The sequence below is a fragment of the Lonchura striata genome, chromosome 9 (assembly GCF_050655825.1).
Source record: "Lonchura striata isolate lonStrDom1 chromosome 9, ASM5065582v1, whole genome shotgun sequence".
Lineage (NCBI taxonomy): Eukaryota > Metazoa > Chordata > Aves > Passeriformes > Estrildidae > Lonchura > Lonchura striata.
This window is the reverse complement of record NC_140711.1, coordinates 4,365,106-4,375,412: the sequence shown is the minus strand read 5'-3', so window position 1 is coordinate 4,375,412 and position 10,307 is coordinate 4,365,106. Positions and strand designations below refer to the sequence as shown.

At 40.3% G+C, this 10,307-nt stretch overlaps 1 long non-coding RNA gene across 1 annotated transcript; it reads right to left on the bottom strand.

Moving 5' to 3' along the window:
* Positions 1-1,195: 1,195 nt before the first annotated feature.
* LOC146766579 (uncharacterized) lies at positions 1,196-5,989 on the bottom strand. Its single transcript, XR_014957270.1, has 3 exons — positions 4,555-5,989; positions 3,530-3,648; positions 1,196-2,950 (listed from the first exon to the last, which is right to left on the bottom strand). It is a non-coding gene; the product is annotated as an uncharacterized LOC146766579 (long non-coding RNA).
* Positions 5,990-10,307: the final 4,318 nt, after the last annotated feature.

The window sequence follows — 10,307 nt, the reverse complement described above, 5'->3', positions numbered from 1 at the left end:
CCCTGACTCTCCAAGGCAGGAAATTGAAATCTGTTAGGAATTAGCCACTGAGCCAGGGATGTTCCTTTTGATTTCCTCCTGAAATTGAAATGAAGCCTGTCCATTTTGGGGATTTTTTAATCATTGTGGTCCAATGTGCCAGCTGGGTGATGGCTTTTTTGTTAGCCTCTGTCTCTTCTACCCAAAATCTCTCCACAAACAGAGAGCTGCAAGGAACATGAGCATCTCTGCCTTCTGATCTTTCCTCTACACTAAATTTGTGTAATTCCCATAAAGAACTCCCTCTGCTACCTTGCAAAGATAATCCTAGCCTCTCCCTTTCTCACCTAATTCACTTCCTTGGCATTTTCATGCCCTTAACATTGGGCACCCTTTACTTCAGAAACTTTTAAACAGCTCTCATCAAGAGTTTTCTATTTTGTGACAAGTTTATAACTTTAACCAGAAGTTTTCAAACATGCTCAAGGAGTGTAGGGGCTCGTGCCTTCAGTGACAAACCTTCAGGAGGTTTTCAAAATGTCAGGAAACACCAACATGTAAAGCCAGGCGACAGGCCCAAGCAAAGTCCAGAACAGAGGTCTGTGAACATCTTTGGAAAGTTTAGTGGGTTAAAGAACTGATATATGGTTATAGTTCCAATTAGGATTGCCAGCTTGGCAGTCAGGCCATGGAGGGCAATTGTTTACCACAACATCACCACAAGTTTTGTCGACAGATCATCACAGTTGCTGTTTTCTATTTAAGAAACTTATGCCTGGAGCATCTGAAGTGAATTGGAAGAGATATGTGCAGTTCATCTGTCTGTGCTAAGACACTTACTAGCCCATGCTGTCAATCTAATCCCTTCCAGAAGCCCTAAGAAACCCCAACAGCATAATCTGAGAAATGTTGGTGTTTATGAGATGCTCATTTGTGAGAGTGAAAGGCTTACACAACTAGCCAGATACAGCTACCCTTTTATAAAGGCAGGCAATCAGAACAAAGCACAATAGATGTGTAATTTTTTTAGATGTATCTATTTATTCAATATTACAATGCCTGAAAAACTTAAAAATAATATAATAAACATGATATGATGTGATGTGATGTAATAATATAATATAATATAATATAATATAATATAATAATATAATATAATATAATATAATATAATATAATATAATATAATATAATATAATATAATATAATATAATATAATATAATATAATATAATATAATATAATATAATATAATATAATATAATATAATATAATATAATATAATATAATATATACAGCTGCCCTGGGAGATGTTCCTGACCGATATAGGACAGGGTAAAAACAGTAAAAATGGGTTTTAAACCAGTAAAACCAGCGTGTGATGCCCCTTCCTGGTAAGGATGGGAATGTTGTGTGGCAGCTGCATGTGGAGGCAGGGGAAGCTCACCCAGGACTTTGCAAATGCTGCTCCTCACAAGCAGTGCCTGACTCTGCTTTCCCTGCTTTCATGGAATTCCTGTGCTTATAACCCACAGAAATTCCGTGGGCCGAGGGTTCAGGGCACGTGGCAAACTTCACAACGAGCATTACTCATATCCGTATCCAGTTTCTGTGATTTTGAAACAAAAAACAATTTTTGTCCCTAAGTGCTGGCAATTTGCTGAGGTTGCCTCGTTAGTGCAGTGAATAGCACCATCTAGGGACCAGGATGCTTTTAGGGGCTTCAAATCGTGCAGGATGGCCTGGATGTCAGCTGGACAGTGCCCATGTGCCATTCATCCAGCCATACTTTTTTATCTTTATACTGTTGCACGCACAGTTATAACATTTCCCCCAGTTTCTATCTATATATATGCATAATATTTCACATATATTATATTTATCTCCATTTCTATCTATATGCATAATATTCACATATACTATATTTCTCTCAGTGTGTTTATATATATGTGTGTGTATTGTATGTGTGCCCTAGCAGTGCAAAGCTGAAATGGAGAGTAAATCCATATTTACAAAGAGAAATATGCTCCACATTCACAGAATTCTTTGGTGCTGTTATCAGCTGGTGGTGATGCAGCAATTGGTCTCTCCTGTGCTGTAAGAGGCTTTCCCAAATATTTGTGCCGAAAATGGAGCAGTTGATCCTGTGTGCACTGCACAGAAAATTGGAATTTCTGCCTATGCTGCTTTAAAGTCTCTCCCTATGCAAAATGGGGAAGATAAAGATAATAGTCCTGGGAGGCTTCAGGAGGGGTCAGACCTTCTGGTTTGAGAAAAATGTTTTTACACAATAAAGCATTTCTGCCCTGGCATTTAATCAGAGTGTCTTGGACAGAGCTGGGGTTATAATCTCCTTGATGAGAACATTTTAGGATCCTTGATTCAAACCAATATCCTGAAAGCTGCTTATTTTTCAATAAATCAATAAAATCAATAAATTTGGAGACAAAATCAAGTAAAAGATACTAGAATCACAAACTGATGTAACCATAATAACAAACCTGGATATTATAAAGTGATCTTTTAAAAATATAATATTTCTGTGCCCTATTTAGTTAGCAAGTTCACCATTAATTTAAATGTTTCTCTTTTTTATGCTGTCAAGAATAGCTGGCCTCCAGGTGGGTTCTGTTCAGGCTTGTTATGTTAAACAAGTTCTGTTTGAGAACTTGTAAACTCCAAACACTGTTTTAGGGAAATAGCTGTTTTGCATAAGCATCTAATTTTTGTTGCACTATTTGCAGTGGTAAATATTAACGTTTGACTGTATTTGTAAAATTATATTCATTAATGCAAATTTCATGCAGTCTATAGGATACTTATGCAGTGTTCATGTGCCATGTTCTTATTGTGGATGCATCTCAAACTTAAGCCAGCTTGTGCTGCTGTCTCAGTGGTTTTTGGTGGGAAAGAATGATGTCTCCTGCACTTGAGTGTGATGCCATTGGTTATTTCCTTTGAAGGTCCTGCTCCTGAAGAAATAATTCTGGGTCAGTTTTCCATAAAATTGTAGCTGGCCATGACAGCCTTCTGTTTAAATCAGTGCTGCAATCCAAGCTAAGATGCCAAGTGAAATTTTTCTTTTTGTTCTTTTTCTGCAATGATTTGCGATGTAAAAAATTCTACCATTAAATGTGAACTATCATTTTTATGGTTTTACATTACTATTGAGCCACTACTTTACCACTTCAGTACTAATGTACTGTGTACTTCATTTTCCATTTCTATATTTTTGCTTAACCCACAGGAATCACTGATGCAGTAAAAATTCTGGCGTTTCAGTCACTCTGCAAATAACAAGAGTTTTTCTTACAGTCTAGACTAGATTGACTATGACTGGTGCCTAATTTTTTTACACCTGCAATGTGTCAGAGACACATTGCAAGAAGTATGTTCCCACCCAAACAATGCTCTTTAAGTGCAGACCCAAAAGTGTCATTCAGGCATAGAGTGAGTTCCCTCCTCACTGAAATTGCCTATGATTTCCATCTGCAGAATCAGGGAATATTTTCCATTCTTCTGTCAGTCGCCCAAGTGTGACTAAGCCCTACCTGACAGTGGGAGATCAGTGCCAGAGATGCTGAGGTGTTGGCTTGAATGCAGGGACTCCATTTCTAAATTGCTTTTACAAACCTGCCTTGCTGGGATCTGTGCAGCCCTTGCAAGAAGTCTGTTAAAGAAACCACAAGTTAATTTTGGAACAGCTGCTATGACTCATGCCAAACTTTGAAGGAAAGTTTAAAAACTTTCCTAAAATCTCTCTAAAAATTCTCTAAAAACTCCCTAAAAAATCTCTAAAAACCATGTTTCTTCCTTGTCCTAGGTAATAAACAGAAGCTGGCCCTGGTCCCACCCCTTTGACATACAGAGCTGCAGAAGTCTGGTTTCAGGGTTTCCAAGGACTCAATTATTGTTATAAGAGGGAATGATCCTACTTCATATTAGTGGGTGTCAACAGCTCAACCCTTCCACTGCCTGTCACCTGAACAGTGGCTGGTGCCTTCAGGTGACAATTCATTCTGCAGTTTGCTAAAATGAACTGATCTAATCTTGTCTTGGATGTTTTATAATTGTACAGAGCCTGATTTGCTGATGGAATTGAAGTCCAGCTCCTCTAAAATCACATCATTCTCCAGCAAGATGGCACAGCCATCCTAGGAGATCTTCCCTTCTCTCTTTTGATGCTAAGCAGGGAAGAGATCTCCTAGAAATTCCCTTTAGGGTGATGGACTGAGCCCCCCAAATGTGTGTCAGTGGTGCTGTACTGGTCAGCCTGAGGGTGGGCTCTCTCCTCTCAGCTGTCAGGAGTGGTTTGATATTGGAGATCAGAATTTGGGGTGTTGGCTTGAACCCAAGAGCTGCAATTCTTGGTCCATTCTACAATGGGAGCATGAGAAGTTTGGGTACAGTGGAGTCAGCTCGGAGTAGTGCATTAGAAAGGAGGGATGTGGTTTGTTTTAAGAGAGGCTGTAAATAGACAGACACAGCTGAAGAAGTGAGAGGTGGGGTTAGGACAGACACCTCCATTGTCCCAAGTGCTGTGGAGAGGGGGTTGGGGAAATGACACAATTCTTACCTTTCAGAAGTCAAAAAGTGCCTCTGATGCAAGGACAGGAGCATGTTTGAAACAAGCTAGGAGGAGGTATTTTGTCATGCATTGCACTGTAATAGCTCTGGAATGTTGCCAGGGGCTGTAGAGGAGACTGGAAGTGGATTTAGAAAAACTAACAGGTTCAGGGATGGGAGCTCCCATTGGTGACAAGATGCCTGAGGGTCTGGATGCAGCTTCTAGAAATCCCTCAGCTGCTGATTCCTGGAGTGCATAGCAGGGAAATAAACTTTCTGTAAGGAGGTTTTCCTTAAGGAAGGAGAGCTAAAAATTTGCTCTTAGCCACTGAAGAGTAAAGTTTGCAGGCAGATAAATCCACAGTCAGACCCTGAGTATCTGTTCTTGTGTTTGAGGCATCCTTTGTGTTTCTGCAGCAGGCTTGTAGCAGGATAAAGCTTAACTGGCTACATTTATTTTCATTTGTTTTGAGCTCCTGCTGGTATTATTTAACATAATGGCTGAGGTGGGTTATCCTGTTACTGAGGTTTCAAAAGTACTCTGTGGCAAGCACATTTCTCTCCCTCTCAGCATTTTCATAGAGGTGCACATAGGTGTTTTTCCCATGTGGAATGTGTTTGGAGAATTGTTTACCTGGAGTGATTGCCTGATTGGATTCTGGTGAGGATTGTTTGAGCCTGATGGCCAATCCAACCCACCTGGGGCTGGACTCTGGAGAGAGTCACGAGTTGTGGGAGAGTTAGAGAAAATAGTGTATAGTTTTAGTATCCTCCTTTTATATAGTATATTGACGTATTTTAGCATAGTTATAATAAAGAAATCATTCAGCCTTCTGAATTGAGTCAGACATTGTCATTTCTTCCCATTGGGTTCACCTGCATTTCCAATAGTACTCCATGACATTTGATACTTTCATTGACTCTTCACTTGGAAGCCAACTGACTTGGAGAAGGGGCAGCAGGAGCTCTCAGGTGTGGCTGCCACCCTCTTGCTCTGCTCTCTTGTGCTTTGGGAGGGATTCTTGTGCCATTCCATGCCAGAGCACTGGCCTGGAGCAAACAGGGTTGTCCCATCCATTTCACAGGAATGGTTATGCTTGCAGTGGGCACAAAAGAAATTCCAGGATTGCTTGCAAAAATATTACATTTTGATTGCTTGTTCTTTCTTTCCTCCTCTTCTTATGAGCTTCCTCACCAAAGGACAGGGCTGAGGAGTGGCTGTAGCCCTGCTGTCCTTCCCTGACCTGCTGGAAGCAGAATAACTTTCATTATTCAAGCAGTGGAGCTCTGGGATAGTTTCTGTGCAGAGTGGCACAGGGAGTTGAAGAACAGGTCCCCTAAGAGATGCCAACACATCTCTACTGTGACCCCTCCTTAGCAAAATTATTTAGCCCTAATCTGCAATGCTTCATTAGCCAAACAAATTCTGCTGAGGTGATGTAACTCTGGTTAACCTAAAAGATGTTTCTGAGAAATTAACCTAGACCTGCTATGGTGGGAGTCAGAGTTTCCTGCCTTTTCTGGGGCTCAAGAAGAGCTGGATCATTACCTGATTCCTTCACTCTTTGTGAAATTGTCCTGCCGGCTGGGAGAACCCTGCCCTCATTGCAGCTTTTCTGTGGAAGCATATTAACAGTATTTCCAAAGCATTATGTGGGGATTCAGCCACATGACTTGTGCTAAGAACAGCAGGAAATGCACAGCTAAATCTCCACCTACTCCTTTAAGAACTTGCCTTTTTCTATCACAGGGTTATATTTTGGAAAATAACATTTATTTTAAGTATTCAAATTATTTAATACTACATCTACTTTGTCAAGGAGGGGTAAGTGTGGTATTTTTGTGTGCTGCCACTTGGTTGAGCAGTGTCTGTGTAATGCCACTTGCAGCAAAGCCAGTTTAAAGCTTACATCTGTGCATTAACTAGATGTTCTTAGCTGAATGTGTCCTATTATAATTATTAACAGGCCTCAGAAAATAGATAGCTGGGAAATGAAAATGAGAGATTGCTGTACCTTCATTGTGTGAGTGAGCAAAATAGGAAAGTTGAAGTTGGCTTTCCTATTTTCTATTATATATATTTAATCTAATATATTTATTATTACTATGTATATAATTTATTATATATATTAATATATATTATATATACTATTATATATGTATTTTATATATATATTATAGATACATTGATACATTTACAAAACTTCATGCAAAGAGAGAGGGAAGAATGGCTGTGAAAGAGCCTTATGCAGTTAATGGATTTTTTGGAGGGATTTGTAAATGATTGGAGAGCTACCTTGGCCAGAACCTGTTGAACCTGTGCCTTTTACAATGAGTATAGAACTGCAGGAAGGTAGAGGCGAAGACCTACAGGAGGGAAGAGAAGGTTAATTTTGCTCAGGGGGATTGCTCGGGGTGAAGACATAAGTGGTGGCATGGGGAGATGGGGTCAAAGATTTTCTTGCCCAAATCTTTTCTCTGGCTGTGGCCAGTGGTTGAAGCCTGAAAAATAACACAAACCATCTCCCAGCCTCCAGCAGCTTCTGGCCTTTCCAGACCAGAGATATTTCCAGTTCTACATTAGGCTGCATTCCTGTTGATATACTCAGTTTTGACCCCTGTGAGCTTTGTGATGTTTGCAGTGCCCTGTAGCAGGGAATTCTATCCTTGACTGTGTTCCAGGAGGAAAACCTGGCTTGCTTGGTTATGAGTTTGCCTTTTGCTAATTTAATCTGATTACTTAGAGATACTAAGAGGGGGTAGTGACTCCAAGTCCTTGATGATGTATGTAAAGTTAGGGCTGTTTCCTGCCATGTGTATGAATTCACATTTCATGATGTGTAGTTTCATTTGCTAATTGTTTCCATCTTTGTTCAGTCTGGGAATGTCTAATGTGTTTTTGCAATGTTTATTATCTGGGATACAGAGCAGATGGGGTCAACTGATGAGGAAAGTAAAAGATAGTTTATTGCAGAATCAGTCTCATGGAAGGACGAGACTGTGAGGTTCTTACATCCAACACCATCACACCACCTGCTGTTTTAATTCTAGTTACAAAGTCTATTATATATTTCTTATCCAATCAGCTACTGCCACAAGGCTCACTAGCATCTTCAAAAACCAATTATTGCTACCTTTTACATGATTTTGCCACAATGCCTCTCTTTTTATCCAATCATGCAACTCCACAGAAACTTATTGCTGTATTCTACTTTTTACAACTCTATAGCAAGTTCAATTGCTAGGCTTTAAAAATTTCTGCTATCTTAACATATTTATTCGCTTACATGAGGCATAATTCTACTTGCTTAAAACATATTTTTGCTTAAACTACATATATTTACACTTACTTTGTGTCTGTTTCACTTTTCCAAACTTTCAAGCCTTCTCCAAGGTCTTAGGTCAAACATTGTATTCATTTCTACCTCTGAGCTTGTATGCTTGAGGCCTTGGGAGCTCTGTGCTTGCATTTCCCACAATTTATATGTAATATCCCAGACAGTTTTGTGTTTTCACTGATGCCTTTCCGGGGCTACCAAAATTAAGGCAATAAAAAGCATTTCTATTTATTGAACGGCCTTCAGGTACATTTAGGGCAGATGAAGCCCTCCCGGGGCTGCACCCAAAAATGGACCACGGCTCACAGGTTTTCACACTTTTATAAATTAGGGCCATTTGCATATTGAGGGTTCATCTTCCAATTCCAGCTTCAGGTAATGAAGTCATTTACCACAAATTTGCTCCCCCCAACTCACTTTTGTTTCCATCTCTGGCCTGAGGCAGTGAGGTGTCCTTGACTGCCAGGCCTGGAGAGGAATTGTTGTGTCTGCCCAAAATGGGAAAGCAGCAGCTCACACTGTGTGTGGAGTTTAGAGTTATACACTAAAGAACTGCAGGGTTAGAAACAGATGGAAAATATAAAAGCTGAAATGCTAAGGCATCATCACCAGATTCCACCATCACTGACTTTGCTTCCAAATCACTTCTGAGTATGATTCTGTGATCCGGGGCTGATGGCACACTGTGTGCTGAGGAGAATGAGGCAATGGAAGGAAATAGGCTGCTACTGCAGTCAGGGGGGACTCCCTGGGTGCAAAACAGGGCAGCAAAAGCAGCCCAGAGCCTGCACTGCACACCTGGGCTGTAGGACCTTGCAGGTACCCACATCTCTGTGCTGGTGTGGGCTTGAGTGCAGTTGAGTAGAAGGGGGCTCTGTTTTGGATTTGTGCTTCATGGCTGGATAGAGATGGCCGTGGAATGGCTCAACAGAGCCAGCACAGGTCCCTCTGTACCAGCAGCAGTGCCAGGCCCCCAGAAGGTTCCCAAAGGAAAGGTGTATTCCTGCTGAGGCTGCCACTGCCAGCAGGGCAGGGGAGCACAGCCCAGCCCTGCTCACTGCTCCCCAATTCAGAACTGCTGCTGGCAGCTCTGCCCCCATCCCCGCCAGCCAGAGCAGCTCCTCCTGAAATGTGCAGCTAATTAGGGAGGGAGAGGTGAGCAGGTGGGAAAGCTCAGGGCTGGCAAACCTCTCTGAGCAATCTGTGTTCATTTGTCATGGGTGGATGCTGCAGAAATCACAAGGACAATGAGATTTATTGCCAGAAGTAACAGAAACCTCGGAAGTGCAGCCCAGAATTGTTTTTAATGTACTCCCAGGTTAGCCAGCACTAGCATGCAGCCCATGTCACTGTGTCATTTTTATGAAAAAAAAAAAAAAATCTTAAATAAAAATGCTGCTTGTGGATCAATTGTTGCTGTGCACAACTAGACTTTAGAAGCAGATTGTTTGAAATTCTGACAACAAAAGTTTTGTGTACTTCCTGAAATCTCCATATTTAAATGCTAGTGATAGAAGATATTTACACACAGCAACCCTTTTCCCTAAATTCCCTTTCACACGGTTTGACTGAATGAATAAAAATGTATTCTCCTCCAACCTTCTAATGCAGCACACCATTCTGTATCAGATTTTTCCCTCTAGTCAGAGTGGGAGAAAGTCATGCCCTTTTCCAGGAGAGTTTCTGGGTGGAAATAACTAACAAGTGCCTGTGTTCAGTGCTGTCAGTCTCTCACAAATTGTGTGTCCTTGTCTTCTGGGAGGTCTCCAAAATGCATCAGTTTGGATAATTTATTATATATAAATGTATATAGATATAGATATAATACATTAAATATATATAATAGATATTAAATATAAAATATAATAAATATAATACTATCCAAAAATACATTATATACTTTATATATATATATATATAAAACCTGAATATAATGTAAAAAAAGTGTTCTGAGGACAAACACACATATTCTGCTACTTTTGTGACTGAAACACAGTGTGGCTACAGATACTTAAATAAAGATGGTTTTCTTTGTACCTGTCTCTGTCTCCCGTGTTCAAGACTGACTCTTGTCCTCTATTGTTAGTCTGCATTTTTTGTTGGTTTCATTTTAAATTATGAACTTGTCTGAAATACATGGCTATAAATACATCTTTTCTCTGGATTTTTGACAGAAGATGTCACAGAAATATGAATCCTTGCTCCTAAATTTAGCAGTAGTGGCTTGTTACTATCAGAGATTGGCAGAAGAGTCTGCAGGGGACTATTGTGCAAACATCCTGCAAAATCAGTATGTTTCCATGATTCTAAAATCAGTACAGAAATGTGCCAAATCCAAATAAACAGCAATGCAGCTTGTGCCTTTGTTGTGGCCACATTTGTATTTATTTGTTTGTTGTAGCTTTTTCAACATTTCTATCACAAT